Below are 15,986 nucleotides of genomic sequence, written 5' to 3' on the forward strand. Positions count from 1 at the left end.
TGCATATGCTAACAATGTGACAAAATAAGAAGAAGAAAATGAAGAGGTCAAATGGTTAAAACCCGATAGTAAAGAGAACATTTAGAAATCAGGCAGAAAAAAATAACATATTACATACGAGGAAAAATGTAGAATACCTGCTGACTTTTTATTGGGAATAAAGCAATTCAGGAGACAATAAAACAATAACTTTAAAGTGATAAAAAGTATGTCGACAAAAATACAACAACACTTCCCTAAAGGGTCTATTATGCTGTTGAAAATCTTTCAAAGGCAAAGTAAAGAAAATTTGTCTCCAGCAGGTCTGTACTATAAGAAATGTTACAATAAATTCTTCAAGGGGAAAACTAAAAAAGCTAAAGTAGCAGATAGAAACTTGTTTCTATACAAAGGAGTAAACATTATTTAAAATAGTAAACCAATGGAAAGAAGAAGATAATATTTTCTTCATTTGATTTCCTTAAAAAGGAATTAACTGTTGAAAGCAAAAATAGCAACAATGTAGCATGTTTTATATCATATGTAAAAATAAAAGAAGTGATAATAATGGTACAAAAAATGCAAGAGGGTATAAAAAAATGTTGCTAATTTTTAAAAATATTTCCCATGGAGTAGAATAATATTATTTGGAAGATAATGTAATAATTTAAAGATGTTTACTGTAAGCATCAGAGAAACCAGTAAAATTAAAGTATAGGACTATCAGTCAAAAAACGAAAATAAAATTGAATACAGCAGTGGATGTTATAATACTGAAAGCAGACAGGAAAAGAAAGATAAGGAATAAAGAACAAATAGAATATGTAGAAAACAAATAGCAAGATAGTACACTTCAACACCAATATATTGATGATTTTATTAAATACAAATAAAAAATAGTCTTTCAGACTGGATATTTTAAAAAAAGGAGACCATCTATTTGCTATTACAGATAACACACTTAAAATAAAAATATTGATAACTTAAAATTAATAATGTAAAATGAATATCATGTAAACCCTAATCATGAGAAAACTGAGACTTTGTTAATACTACTCCAAGTAGATCTCAAAAAATAAATATTACTAAGAATAAAAATAGTCAAGATGAAATAATTCTAAATATGTAATGTTTGGTAATAGTATGTCAAAACAACAGGAGCAAAAACAACAAAATTGAAGGATAAATAAATGCATCTGCAATAGTTACTGGTGATTACAACAATCCTCTCTCAATACTAGAGAAAAGCAGTAGACGTAAGTTTATAGGAAAATATAAGACCTGAACAGCACTATCAAATGAATTTACACAATTAAATTTTTAGACCTCAACACTCAACTATAGCAGAATATATATTATTTTCCAGTGAACATAGAACATTCACAAATATCCATATAATAGTTCATAAAATAAAACTCAACAAAGTAAAGCAAAAATAGAGATAAACTATAGCTGTAATTTGTAAGAAAAAGATACCTAGATGAAACACAAGTATTTGTGAATAGAAAAAAAATTACAGTAAGTCAGTCCAAGGGACAAAGAAGAAATCACTAAGGACATTGGTAAATCTGTCAGACTTAATGATATTGAAACACAAATGCCAAACTTTAGGAATAAAACTAACATAGTACTAACATAGTACTTAGAGGGAAATTTATAATTTAAAAAATCTATATTAAGAAATAATAAGGTCTAAATCAGTATCTGAGACATATGCAGCTGGAAACGGAGTAAAACCACCATTAGTAGAAGAAATGAAATGATAAGGTTAAAGCAAACATTACTAAAATACAAAACATAAAAGAGAAAACAAATGACATTGAAAGCTTTTCTTGGAAAAGATTAATAATATTTACAAATATCTATCTAAACTGATTAATAAAATAGACATCTAAATGACCAATAACAAATTATTCTTGTTTGCAAATGATGTAGTCTTATATTTAGAAAAATCTAAAGACTCCACCAAAAAACTATGAGAATTTATAAACAAATTCAGTAAATTTGCAAGATATAAAATCAATATACAAAATAAATATCAATTCTATTTGCCAAGAATGAACAATCAGAAAAAGAAATTAAAAAGTAATCCTATTTACAATAGCCAGACACAAAGTTAAATACCCAAGAATTAACCAAAGAAGTGAAGGATCTCTATAACGAAAACTGTAAATACTGATGAAAGAAATCGAAAATGACACCAAAAAATAGAAGAATATTCCATGTTTATGTGCTGGAAAAACTAATATTGTTAAAATGCCCTTACTACCCAAAGCAATCTACAGATTCAATGCAGTCCCTATGCAAATACCAATGACATTCTTACAGAAACAGAACAATCTTAATATTTAAATGGAATTACAAAAGACCCAGAATAGCCAAAGCAAAAAGAAGAACAAAACTGGAGGAATCACAGTATATGACTTCAAATTATGCAACAGAACTATGGTAATCAAAATAGCAGAGTACTGGCATAAAAACAGACACATAAACCAATAAAAACGAATAGAGAACACAGAAACAAATCCACACACTTTCAGTGAATTCATGTTTTAACAATGGTGCCAAGAACATACATTTTATTGTTAGCCTCTTCAATAAATAGTCTGGGAAAACTGAATATCCACATGCAGAAGAATGAAACTAGACCCCTCCCAATTCTCTCTCCATTTATAAAAATCCAATCAAAATGGATTAAAAACTTAAAATCTAAGACCTGAAACTGTATAGAAACTAGTACAGCAAAACTTTGGAGAAAATCTCCAGGGCATTGGTCTGGGTAAAAATTTCATGAGCAATACCAAATAAGCACAGGCAACCAAAGCAAAAATAGACAAATGGAATCATATCACGTTAAAAAGTTTCTGTACTACAAATGACACAGTTAACAAAATGAAGAGACAACCCACAGAATGGGATAAAATATTTGCAAACTACCCATCTGTCAAGGGATTAATAACCAGAATATATAAAGAGCTCAAACTACCACATAATATAAAAATCTAATAATCTGATCAAAAATATTTGAATAGACATTTCTCCAAAGAAGACATACAAATAGCAAACAGGCATATGAAAAGGTACTCAACATCATTGATCCTCAGAGAAATGCAAATCAAAACTTCAATGAGATATCGTCTCACCCCAGTTAAAATGGCTTATATCCAAAAGAAGGGCAATAACAAATGCTGGCAAGAATGTGGAGAAAAAGCAAACCTTGTACATTGTTGGAGAAAACATAAATTAGTACGACCAGCATAGCGAACAGTTTGGAGGTTCCTCAAAAAACTGAAAATTCAGCTACCATATGATCTTGCACTCCCACTGCTGGGTATATACCCGAAAGAAAAAAAATCAATATATCAAAGAGATATTTGCACTTCTATGTTTGTTGCAGCACTGTTTACAACAGCTAAGATTTGGAAGAAACCGAAGTGTCTCTAAATAGATGAATGGTTAAAGAAAAGGTGGTACGTATACACAATAGAGGACTATTCAGTCATAAAAAGGAATGAGATCCAGTTGTTTGCAACAACATCAATGGAACTGGAGATCATTATGTTAAGTGAAATAAGCCAGGCACAGAAAGACATACATTGCATGTTCTCACGTATTTGTGGGATCTAAAAATCTAAACAAACTAATGGACATAGATAGTAGAAGGATAGTTACCAGAGGCTGGAAAGGATAGTGAAGTAGTAGGGGGAGGTGGGGATGGTTAATGGGTACCAAAAAAAAAAAAAAAAAAAAGAAAGAAAGAAAGAATAAAGACCTAGTATTTGGTAGCACAACAGGGTGACTATAGTCAATAATAACATCATTGTACGTTTTAAAATAGCTTAAAGATTGTAATTGGAATGTTTGTAACTCCAAGGATGCTAGAGGTTAGAAATATTCCATTCTCCATGATGTGCTTATTTTATATGCATGCCTATATCAAAACATCTCATGTACCCCATAAATAGTAGGGTACACCTCCTATGTTGCCACAAAAATTTTAAGAAATGAAAAAGACAAATATCAAGAATTAAAAAGGGAACATTACTGTAGATTGTAAACATATTTTTAAAAGTTAGAGAATATTAAAAATCTCGTGATAAAAATTAGGTAGCAAAAAATGCCCAATGTAAAGAAATGAGGAAAAGAAAATATGAGTAATGAAATACATTGGGAAACAAGGCAAACAGAAACAGAATGATATACCTAAATATACTTTTTTCAGGAATTTCATAAATATTGTCTAATTCATCAATGTTCAACAAGCTAGATGAAATGCAAAACATTTTCAAGATATCATTATTAAAATATATTTAAGAATACATGCAAAATGAATAGTCTAGAAATATATTAAAGATACTGAATTCACAATTAAAAATTAATATAAAGTTAATCCCAAACCCTGGTCACTTTACTAGAAAACTCTATCAAACATTTAAGAAAGATATAATAACAATTCTACTAAGAAGTCAGAAAATAGAGGCGAAAATAACACTTTCCAATACATTTTACTAGACTATTATCTTAATACCTAAAGCAGACAAAAATATTGTAAGAAAATTGTAGCAAACTTCCTCGTGAATACAGATCCAAATATGCTTAGAAAAATAATAACAAATTGTATCCAGCAAAGTATAATTTATTTTAGCAATGAAAGATCAGTTAACATTAGAAAACTAAATCAATTTAATTTACCACATTAACAGAATAAAGAAAAAGGCCATAAGTCATTGTAATAGATGGAGAGAAAGCATATCAAAATTACAAACCCATTGATGTTAAAAACTTGAAGAAACATAAGAACAATGAAAAACATTTACCATAAAATTAAGAACAAAGCAATTAAATCAACTATTCATTTTTTAAAAAATAAAAAAGGAAAGAAAAAGTCAAAACTTTGATCTATAACTCATCCAGACTCTGCAAAGACCAAATATTATTTTTTAAAAAATTAAAACTATAGACCTTCCATTAGAAAACATCCTATATAATTTGTGCAAAAAAGTTAAGGGAAAAATGTTAACTTGCAAATTGAATATCAAAATTTAAATTTTTGCACTTTAAAAGACAGCATTAAAAATTAAAAGGCAAGTATTTACAATACTTATTTCTGTTGAAAGACTGGTATTCAAGATTACATATATTTTAACTTACACAGCCTAAAATAAAAAAGCAAACAACTTAACTAAAAATGTTTAAAATATCACCAAAGGATATCAGGAAGATATTTTAACAGTAATACAACTGTTTTATATCTTGATTATGGTATTGGTTACAAAACTGTGCTTTTATTAAAATTCATTAAATTCTATGCCAAAGCAAATAAATTTTAGTGTATGTAAATATAAAAATTAATCAAAATATTTTAGCAGTTTCTTCCAAAAAATATAAGCCAATAAATACATGAAAGGATGTTAAGCATCATTACAACTGGGAAGATACAAGTTAAAACCCCTACACAGTCTACAGTTAAAATGACTAGAAATACCTAGTGTTTACAAGAATGTTTTAGAGCAACTGGAATTTTTATTCATTGCTGTTCAAAGTATAAAATGGTACAACCACTATAGAAAATAATCAGTTCACAAAGAATTGCATATACACTTACTGACAGTATTTCAACTCATGAATATTTAGTCAAGAGATATAAAAATTTGTATTTATGGAAATTCTTGTACTTAACCATAGCTCTCCTTATTCACAATGGTCCCAACCTAAAAGCAATCAAATATCTATAGCCTAATGAATGAATAAACAAATTGTGGAATATACAAGGACATACAGATCAGTAATTATAGTTAATAAGCTACTTATTATGTACAATATGTATGATCCACTACAACATCATACCCAGTGATAAGAGCCAAAACCAAGAGTCTATACTGTAAACTTTTGTATATGTAATAGACTAGAAATGGCAAAACTAAATCATAGTAATTTGCTAAGAAAGTAGATCTTATGTTGAGTTCTTTCACATTAATAATAACTTAAAAATAAATATATTAAGTAAGCAATAAATAATAAATCAAGAAGGTTGGGGGAAACATTGGAGTGATGGATTTGTTTATGGCATTGACTGTGATGATGGTTTCACAGGTATGTATGTATCTCCAAATTCATCAAGTTGCACATATATTAAATATGTACAGCTTTTTAATGTCAATTATACCTCACTAGTGCTTACAAACATACGCACACATAGGAAGGCACATTAGTGATTTCCAGGAGCCTGGAGGTAAAAAAACAGGGTAGGAAGAAATGCTTTGGGAGGATGACTGAAAAGGGAACCAAGCAAACTCTCTGGAGTGATGAAAACATTCTACATCATGACTGTAGTGGTGGTTATAGGAAGGTATAATTTTGTCAAAACTCATTAAACTGAATGTTTAAAACAAATGCGTCTTTTTGTGTACTATATACCTTAATAATGTTGATCAAAAAGAAAAATGCATAGAATATACATTTCTAACACAATTCTAACACATGTCTGCTACATGTGGCACACAGAAGATTAAAGAAGAGTTTAGAGAAAATATTTGTCAAAGAGCAGTCTAGTCTCCCAAAGGGGGGAAAAAAAAAAAAAAGAGAGAGAGAGATAATTTTAACCAAACATTGAAGATTGGAGAGATGACTGCTAAAGATGGAGAAGTATTGATATAATGACAGAAAACTGGCTGTAAATTGGCAGAATTAAAGGTGAGTAATGGTGAATCACAGGAGCTCAGGAAATTGCATATATCGCAGGTGATGAGGATGGCATTTCAAGTGAGTAGGTGTTGGTAGACTTTGATCCCAGCTGAAGTCCCTCAGAGCAGCAGACCCCTTGCTAGTGCTATTCGTTGGGAGTGGCAGCTCTTGAGCTGTTCCCTTGGGATCCTTTAGTCTGATTTTTTTCCAGATATAACGACTATCACTTTCAAGGAGGCCAAAGAAATGCCAGGCCACATAACTGCTTCCTGCTTACATGGACACCACAGTTTTAATACTAACCCTTGACCCATAGCCCATTTTTATTACCAGAGAAGCCTTTGGTATCAGAAAGAAGCCAGGCGAGCAATTAAGAGAGCAAGATGTCACCATTGTTATCAAATTATAAAATAATCACCCCAAAAGAGAGTTACACTTTTTTAAGAGTTCCCTCCCATGTAAACAGACCCGTCAGGTTTAAAGGTAAACCAAACTAGATGTATATTTATTGTACACAAATCGATCGCATAAGCCACTTGGAATTAGTTAAAAGTCCAGGAACAAGAATACTGTATTTTTTTTTAAATTTACCTCCCACGACTACAATTTGTGTAAACCTCAAATCCTTCCGAAGGTGAAACTACCTAAGAAATGTCGACTATTAAATTATCAAGAAGCACAAACATCAAGAAAAATGTTGACAAATCTGATGCATTAGAACTTGAATCACCTATAATATAAAGGACAACGTAAAAAATATTAAAGATTAAACAGAATAGGATTTTTAAATAGGATTTTAAAACTCTTCTAAATTGTGACCAAGATAGCCAACCTTAATTTTTCCCTCAGCTTGATAAAACTTTAGACAGATTTCTTCCTAACTATAGGCCCCTGGACTTCCCTTTTCTTCGAGGATTTACTTTAGAAAACTTGCAACTGTAAATTATTTCTAACCTCTTTGAGATGTAAATCTTCTTCTAGCTTCTTGCAAGCTTTACACACAAGACATTTTCTAAAGAACCTGGGAGCTGTCTTTTGAAATGTGATCATCAAAGGAGATAGTACCCTTCTATCCTCCAGTCTCTTTGTTGAATTCTGACTTTTTTAAGTACCAGTTAGCAAACACTGATGGCCTAATCACGTTGGCCAACCTTTCCTAATTCCCCCCAGTACTTTCCACTAACTCATCCCTGTGCTTAAATTTCTCCTTCATTTTGGTTCAGCAGATTTGAATTTCATCTCTCTCCCTTATTGCAATGCTCCTAAATAAACTCTTCCTTGCCTCTTTAACTTGTCTGGTGCAATTTTTCTTTGACAGACAAGAAAACGATAAATGATGCAATAAGAAAATGGTAAAATAAGTTCTTCCAGAGAAAAAGTGTGAATTACCACTAAGCACAGGAAAAGTGCTCAATCTCCTTAGGAAAACATAAATTAATAGGACAGTGGCATATAACTTATCAATCATCAGATTTGAAAAATTTAAAAAGTCCAAGGATATAAATAAATTACTCAGTTGATTTTAGAGTAAGTAGATATAATTACCTTAAGGATAATTTCACAAGATTACATTAAGGTGAAAAGGCCCATATTCTAATTCCAGCAATTCCACTTGTAAGTATGAACATTAGAGAAATTTTCACACATGCAAAATATGAGCTAAAAGAAATGTGGAAGAATATACAAAGATATTCAGCCAAAAAGTGGGAAAATATCTAAGTGTCCATCAATAGAATACTGGACATCATACATTCATAGGGTTGAATATTATACTGTAGTTAAAATCAACTACATTTACCAATATGGAGAGTTTGCAAAATCATAACAGGGACTAAAAAAATGTTTATGAAAGATAATTGTATAATAGTAAAAAATTTTTTTGAGATAAGGTCTTGCTCTGTTGTCCAGGCTGGGGTGCTCACTCTGTCTCCTGGGCCCCGGTAATTCTACTGCCTCAGGCTCCCAAGTAGTTAGGATTACAGGCACAAGTCACTGAGCCTGGCTAATTTTTTCTTCAATTTTTTTGTAAAGATAGAGCCTTACTATGTTGCCTAAGATGGTCTTGAATAACTGACCTCAAGTAATCCTCCTGCTTCAGCCTGCCAAAATGGTGGGATTACAGGCATGAGCCACCGTGCCCAGGAAATATATGAATTTTAACATCCTGCCAAGCATATTAATAATATTCACAAATACACTGATGTTATTGAAAATTACATAAAACATTATGAAAATGGCAACCAATGAATTTATTACAGTAGTTATTTATACCAGTGAAGCACAGTGGGAAATATGGCTGTGTCTTCCAGGAATAACTGAAGATGACTCAAATGACCTTGCTATAGCAAGGGTGTCAGCCATCATCAGTTACATTTAGCAGAGACTCAAATGCAGACAGAGCAGTGTGAAAACTTCATAGTAGAAAAGAAGAAAAGACTTCAGGCATGCCCTGATTGGAGGCTATTGGCATCAAAAAACTGTAGGCTAGCTAACTAGAATCAAGATATTCTATGTGATTGTTTAAGGAAGCATATTTAGCTTTCTCCAGCTGGTCCTAAGTTGAAAGTTGGCACAAAATTTAGGAAAGCTGTCAATTTTTAACCCATTTATGCTGGAGGCTGCAATTTTTTTTTTTTTTTTTTTTTTTTTTTTTTTTTTTTTTTTTTTTTGCGTGAGTGAAAAATCAGACCTTGGTGGTGACCTTGAGCAGTAAGATATAAATAACTCCCACATGCTTAGTGTTCCGATGGAACACTAGGATGAATCAAGCCTTGGTCAATTGCTACAGGGGTTTATTTTTGGCTTCCTGGACTGGTTGCTGCAGATAGTGCTTTTTCTATTGAGCTGGTTGCTTCAGGTCATGGATCAGAATTCTATTTTTATTATGGCTGGACCATTGTCGATTTGTTTATTTAGTCCATTATGGTGTAAAGTTTTATTTATTAAGGAAGACTCACAGTATTCATATAAGACAAAATGCAATTCAAAATATTTAAGCAAAAAGGTATAATTTTATATTAGTAAAAATAAAATATAAAATTCAGATATAACTATATATGTTCTGGTATTTTTTTGCATTTGCTGAACATTATCATTTATATGCTTATACATGTAAGTACAATTTTTAAACTAAAACTATAGATGTTTTTCTAAAATGCTGATTCTTAAAACATGTCACTTAAGATTGTCTTTACACTCATAGTACACACTATTACATAATTAAACAGAAAACATTACTAAGATATAATTCATAAATGAGGATAATTAGGGCTGGGCATTTCAACTACTGTATTATGTTTTTCAAACATTTGAATAATTTTATTTTTTCAATTTATGGAGCAGAAATCTGTAATATTACATATTATGAATAGCTGTTAGATATATGAGTGTTTTGCTTCTCATGTACTATTGTAAGGTTGTTTATATATAGTAGTACTTTTTTAAAAAGACTAATAGAAAACTTTAATAAAGGCAACTATTAAGGACCAAAGATATCTATTTATAAAATGCAATGTTTCCTTAAAAGATCTTATTATCTAGCTCAAAAGCTAGTATATTTTCATATTTGAAGGAATATTATAGTCCATTTTGATTCCTTACTTGATTTCATTTTGATGTCACAAACTTTCTTTAAAGAAGGAATGTCAGGGTTGTTGTTGAGGAAATCATAGTATTTTATAGAGGAGTGACTGATTTGAGAAGTGGGGGATAAAGACTTGCTAATGGTGCTTTTTTTTTTTTTTAAGAATCTATCTCAGATGCTTGGTTTGATTGAGAAGATAACTGTGGATGATTGCTATTAATCTTTTGTAAAATTTTTGTCAGTTTCATTTTTAGGGGGACAATGGCTAGTTATCCAAATGGTATGTATTAACAGAGATGGAAAAATATCTTCCCCCACTTACTCAGCTTCAAAATCAGGTCAGGTTGTTCTGTAAATGAAAGCCCCACAAAAGCTGTTTCTCTTATCCTCTTCTTTGGCTAAATCAGGACTCTAGACTTCAAAGCAAAAAATGTAGTCTTTTTCAGGAGTAATACAATCAGTGCAGACAAAAGTGAAAGTCACAGATTAGCCTCTTCAAACTTTAAAACTCAAGATGAAAAGACCCATTTTAAATTTTATGGACAGTAAAATGTGGCACTAATCATGGAAATTTGACCATACAAATTTATTTGATGTGTTTGTTTAAAGAGCAGTAAGCTAAGTCATGTAGTCATTAAACTGTGATAAGCTGAATGAGTTTTGCTTTAATAAAGGTTCTAGGTAGTTTCTACAGATCTATTTAAAAGTTGTAGTGATTCTTTACTAACAAGTGTTCTTGATATATTCTAGTTGAACAGCAAAAACCTGCTAAAATCAGTTTTAAAGGACAATTTATATCCATGTACACCATTGCTGAGTGCCTGTCTTGTAAATCTTTAGATTGGCCATATTTTTCATTTATATTTTATCCCCTGTATAGAAAAGATTATCTTTTTACATGTTGAGCATCTTCTTTTAAATCTTAGGGAATTATAAGGAATAATATGTTTTAAGATGCTCATGCCCTCAAAAGTCTCAAGTACAGTATGGTAGCCAAATTGGTAAATTCATATAGTTTATAAGGTATATTCTATAGGGAAGTAAGTGCTGTTTTAGAGTTTATACATGGATAACAAAATCACTAACTTTCTTGGAGAACTGACTAAGGCTTTGCAAAGAAAGCAACTTTTAATATGAATTTGGAGTCACTAAAGAGATCACAAAGAAATTTAAAAGAAAAATTAAAAAAGAATCCTTTAGACAGAGGCAAGAGCACAGTTCAGAATTGAGGAAGTTCAAATAGGCTGGGGCATAAGACCTATAGCTGAAGATAGATTGTGGTAGACTTTACGTGACAAAGAATCGGAACAGTGGCTTGTAGACAATGAGGAAACAATAAACAGGATCATATTTCAATTTTAGGGGGTTTATTTTTGAAAACAATTAGCACTGGCGTTATGAGTGGGGAATTAGCCAGGAGAATGAAAAATACGTGTCAGGAATTTATGAGGCTGCTGCAGTGTTAAGTAATCAAATACAAAAGCCCATTAGATAGCGAGGAAATAATGAAGCCAGCCTCCATTTCTGAGGTAATCATTAGTGACTGAATAGCCATGGATGGGAGAAAGAAATTGGAGATGAAGATTCTAGTTTAGAGAAGGACAGTGGTACAAATAGTCAAGATAGAGGATTACAGGAGGAGCAGACTAAGAGAGCTGGGACAGAGAATGAAAGTAGAAATAAACGAGTCCTTTACACCTGGTGATTCTGCAATTCCTACAAGATGTAAGAACGGAGATATTCATTAGAGAGTTACAAATGTGTGTTTAGGTCTTGACCCGTAAGTGCATAAATTTAGCACTTGATATTCTGTCAGCTGAAGAGCACACCTAGGAAGAGTATAACAAATGAGCAGAGAAAAGGTCAGAAATAAAACTCTAATGGATAATGACATTTGAAGGCATATGGAGGAAGAGAATCCCAAAAATACTAAGAAAAAGTCACAAAAATAGAAATTGTTTCTGGTGATGATAGTCTTCTGAAAGCCAAAGGAGATCATATCTAAAAGTTGAAAGTCAACACTGTCAAATGACATCACATGAATCATAATGTTGATTATGATTAAATATGTTAAAATACTTTTATGTGTATTTTGTTAAATTTTAATTGTATTTTCAAAAAAACCACGTGATGAGTTCAAACTAAAAGTGCCTTTACTGTTATAATGCTTTTTCTTTTATCTTGCCCACAAAATAACGAATGTTATATTTAACATTTCTGTTTCTTTTGGTTTTTAACTCAGTGCAAGGTAGAGATTACATTTGACAAAGTAACAGAGTATCAAAGTATAATGTCCTTAATATTCAAATATTTAATGTCTCATATAAAGTAGCCCTCTGCAGTTTGATACATTAGCTTTACAGTATTGTGAATCTGGCTCTTTGATCTAACAGGGTGCTTTACCATCTTACCATGTGGCATCCATTCTCAAAGTCAGGATAACTGCTAAGGCTCTGGTCATCACATCTGACTTAACAGTTTAATTTTTAAACAGGGCAGAAGATTAAAACTGGTGCTCCTTCCAGTTGGCTAAGATCCCTTTAAAGAACCTTCCCAGAATTCCCTCCCAATACTTAACGTTTATTTGACCACATCTAGCTGCAAATAAGATTGAAAATTTAGCCTTATTTCTAGCAGTAACAGGTCAAGGTAATATTTGTAGTCTAGTAAAGATAATAGATGTTTGGTAGGTTACTAGCTGTCTTTGCCATGAGCTCCTAAAATATGGAAGAGTTTGGCCAGTTTAAAAAATAGAATGTAAAACTATTCAAATGTGGTCGTGTCCTTTACTCAAGTAACTAATAGTCAAGTGGAAAAACATATGTACATACAAAATATAGAAGCAGCATTCTTGCCATGAAGAAGATACATAAAAAGTGCAATGGGAAATAGAAAAGTGATCCCTGATGGAATGCAAATTTTCTGAGTGGCTGGGAATGGGGCAGGATCAAAGAGGATGAAAGACTTTTTCAGGCAGAGAAAATGACATATGATAAAGCATCAAAGTATCGCATGGTGAGAATAACATGGAATCTAGGGAACTGAAAGCAAATTCAAATATACATTTAAAGCTTAAATTAACTTAGAAAGTTAGGCACTTGGGTGCATGGAAACTTCTAGGTGCTGAGTATCAGCTACTGAAGAATTTTACATGAAAGCTACCCCTAAAAACTGTAAGACAAATTATTTAGTAAAGTCCTGAGTGGCACTTGTATTTGATTTGTTAATTTTCTGGAAGTTCTTATGCTTCTCTAAGAAATAAATTACTATAGCTATTTTACCAAGGAGGAAGATAAAGATGTTTGCTCTTTCTGTTTTATAAACTTTCATGCATTTAATTTGTTTTGTATTTGAAGAAGGTAAGATATTAAAGGTATTTTAGTTGTATATTAAGTTTTACCTCATATGACAATATTAAGGCTATGTGTAGAGAAATATAAAACATTTGCTTAGAAAGATTAATGTTTAATCAGATTTATTTTTTTCACACTATATGAAATTTGATTTTCTAAATTATTTTACTTATAAGCTCTGGTACTATTATTATTATCATTACTTTAAGTATTTTATTAAATTATTAATTTTCTGATGTTGTTTCATAAATTATTCATCTCTATAAAATAAGAAAAGTAGCACTAACATTTACTAACTTAACCTCTCAACAAGCTTCTATAATAGATATCATTACAATGACAAGTTTACAGGTTAAAAAATGTTAAACATTGTATATTCTAACCTTTCTTTTTAAAAATAGGGAGAGAGAACTTTCTAAGTAGAGTAATTATTAGCAATTCATAAACCCTGCTGTTTACCACAAAGTCTGCACCAAAGTATTTTATAGGAAGATGAGTTTTTTTCTTTCCTCGAATTAGTTATAGTTATAAAAACAATTTCAACCATTGTTTGAAATTGAAATTGAAAGAAACAGAATTATACAATAATGAAATTAGCATAGATTTTTATTCCTTGATTCTAACAATTAAATTTTGTTTATCCAAACTAGTTTATGAAATTTTAACTTTTCTCTCCTGTGTGCCTTTTTCCTAGAACTTACAGACTGTAATTTAAAGAACAAATGACAATAATGAGTTTGACAACAAACTCATTATTTTGAAAACTGAAACATTCTGAAAATCATATTAAAGAACTATAACATCATTCAGAAATGTAATATGAGATTACTTAACCAATTCTTTCATTATAGTGTAACTCTTTCCATATATGTATGTTTGTGTGTGTGTATATATATATATACTTTTAAATAATTACATATTATTTTAATTTTACTTTTTACATAGAATTTTAGGATGATTTTCACAAGAATGTACATATTCCTTCAATGCATTTTAAGAGTTGCCAATATAGCATCAAGGGGGAGAATAACAATTTACATACTTGTTTCAAGTGTTCATTTTTTGCTGTTATAATTGGTTCTGTTACTTTAAGGTAGTTGTGGAGAAGTCGGATAATAAAACCTCTCTTTGAACTAATCTATCTATACTAAAACTATAATTTGAAGTGGCAGAAATATACACTGGCATTAAAGTCATCCATAAATTAGAAAAATTTTAAAGTCAATTTGTTGTTCTCACTCCATACCTCTAGAATCAGAATATGTAGAAGGGGAGATTAAAGAGAAGGAAATGGTGCATGGTCAAATTTCCAGAAGTCTCCAGTGAAAATTGGGTGGTTGAAAAGAACCACATAAAATCTTCTTGCCACATTGCAAATAAGAAATTCTATGGCTAATATTCATACTTCACCTTTATTTGGAAGGACGGAGTCTGAAAGCATACACTAAATAAGCACCTAAGATGATTAGTTGTTTCAGAAACACAAAAATGTATTTCTACTCTTAGAAATGAGGTGGGAGAGTGTCTAGGAAACAAGAGCAATTCAAACAGAAGAGGGCACTCCCTGACCCAGAGTAGTAACTCTGGTGAGGCGTGTTTAAAAAAATTGTATAAATGAAAGAGGGGAAAACAGATCCATCCATTGTGGTGCCCCACAACCTCCATAAAGGCACAGTTCACCTTAACTTTACAGTAATTTATAAAAATAGAGTATAAAAGAAATTAACAGCCAGTCATCAAACTATAAATCTAAGAAGTCCTCCATAAGGTTCACATAAAGAAAAGAGAAGGTGGATTCCTAGGTATTTTATTCTCTTTGAAGCAATTGTGAGTGGGAGTTCATTCATGATTTGGCTCTCTGTTTGTCTGTTATTGGTGTATAAGAATGTTTGTGATTTTTGCACATTGATTTTATATCCTGAGACTTTGCTGAAGTTGCTTATCAGCTTAAGGAGATTTTGGGTTGCGACAATGCGGTTTTCTAAAGATACAGTCATATCATCTGCAAACGGGAAAATCTGACTTCTTCTTTTCCTAATTGAATACCCTTTATTTCTTTCTCTTGCCTGATTGCCCTAGCCAGAAATTCCAACACTATGTTGAATAGGAGGTGGTCTACAAGCCACTGCTCAGTGAAATAAAAGAGGACACAAACAAATGGAAGAACATACCATGCTCATGGATAGGAAGAATGAGTATCATGAAAACGGCCATACTGCCCAAGGTAATTTATAGATTCAATGCCATCCCCATTAAGCTACCAATGACTTTCTTCACAGAATTGGAAAAAACTGCTTTAAAGTTCATATGGAACCAAAAAGACCCCACATTGCCAAGACAATCCTAAGCCAAAAGAACAAAGCTGGAGGCATCATGCTACCTGACTT

General features: G+C 31.4%; 1 long non-coding RNA gene across 7 annotated transcripts in view; it reads left to right on the top strand.

Moving 5' to 3' along the window:
• The window catches only part of LOC105465074 (uncharacterized), a 234,945-nt gene that overhangs the window by 188,758 nt on the left and 30,201 nt on the right, over positions 1-15,986 (top strand). For 4 of the 7 annotated variants that reach the window (XR_011611745.1, XR_011611740.1, XR_011611741.1 and 1 more), the window contains one exon: positions 15,679-15,823. The exons of 2 other annotated variants lie outside the window; for them this stretch is intronic. This is a non-coding gene — a long non-coding RNA (uncharacterized lncRNA). The remainder of the gene's footprint in view (positions 1-15,678; positions 15,824-15,986) is intronic. One more of the 7 variants, XR_011611742.1, reaches the window with a different exon arrangement.

This window comes from Macaca nemestrina, chromosome 13 (genome assembly GCF_043159975.1).
Source record: "Macaca nemestrina isolate mMacNem1 chromosome 13, mMacNem.hap1, whole genome shotgun sequence".
NCBI classification, from domain to species: Eukaryota; Metazoa; Chordata; class Mammalia; order Primates; family Cercopithecidae; genus Macaca; species Macaca nemestrina.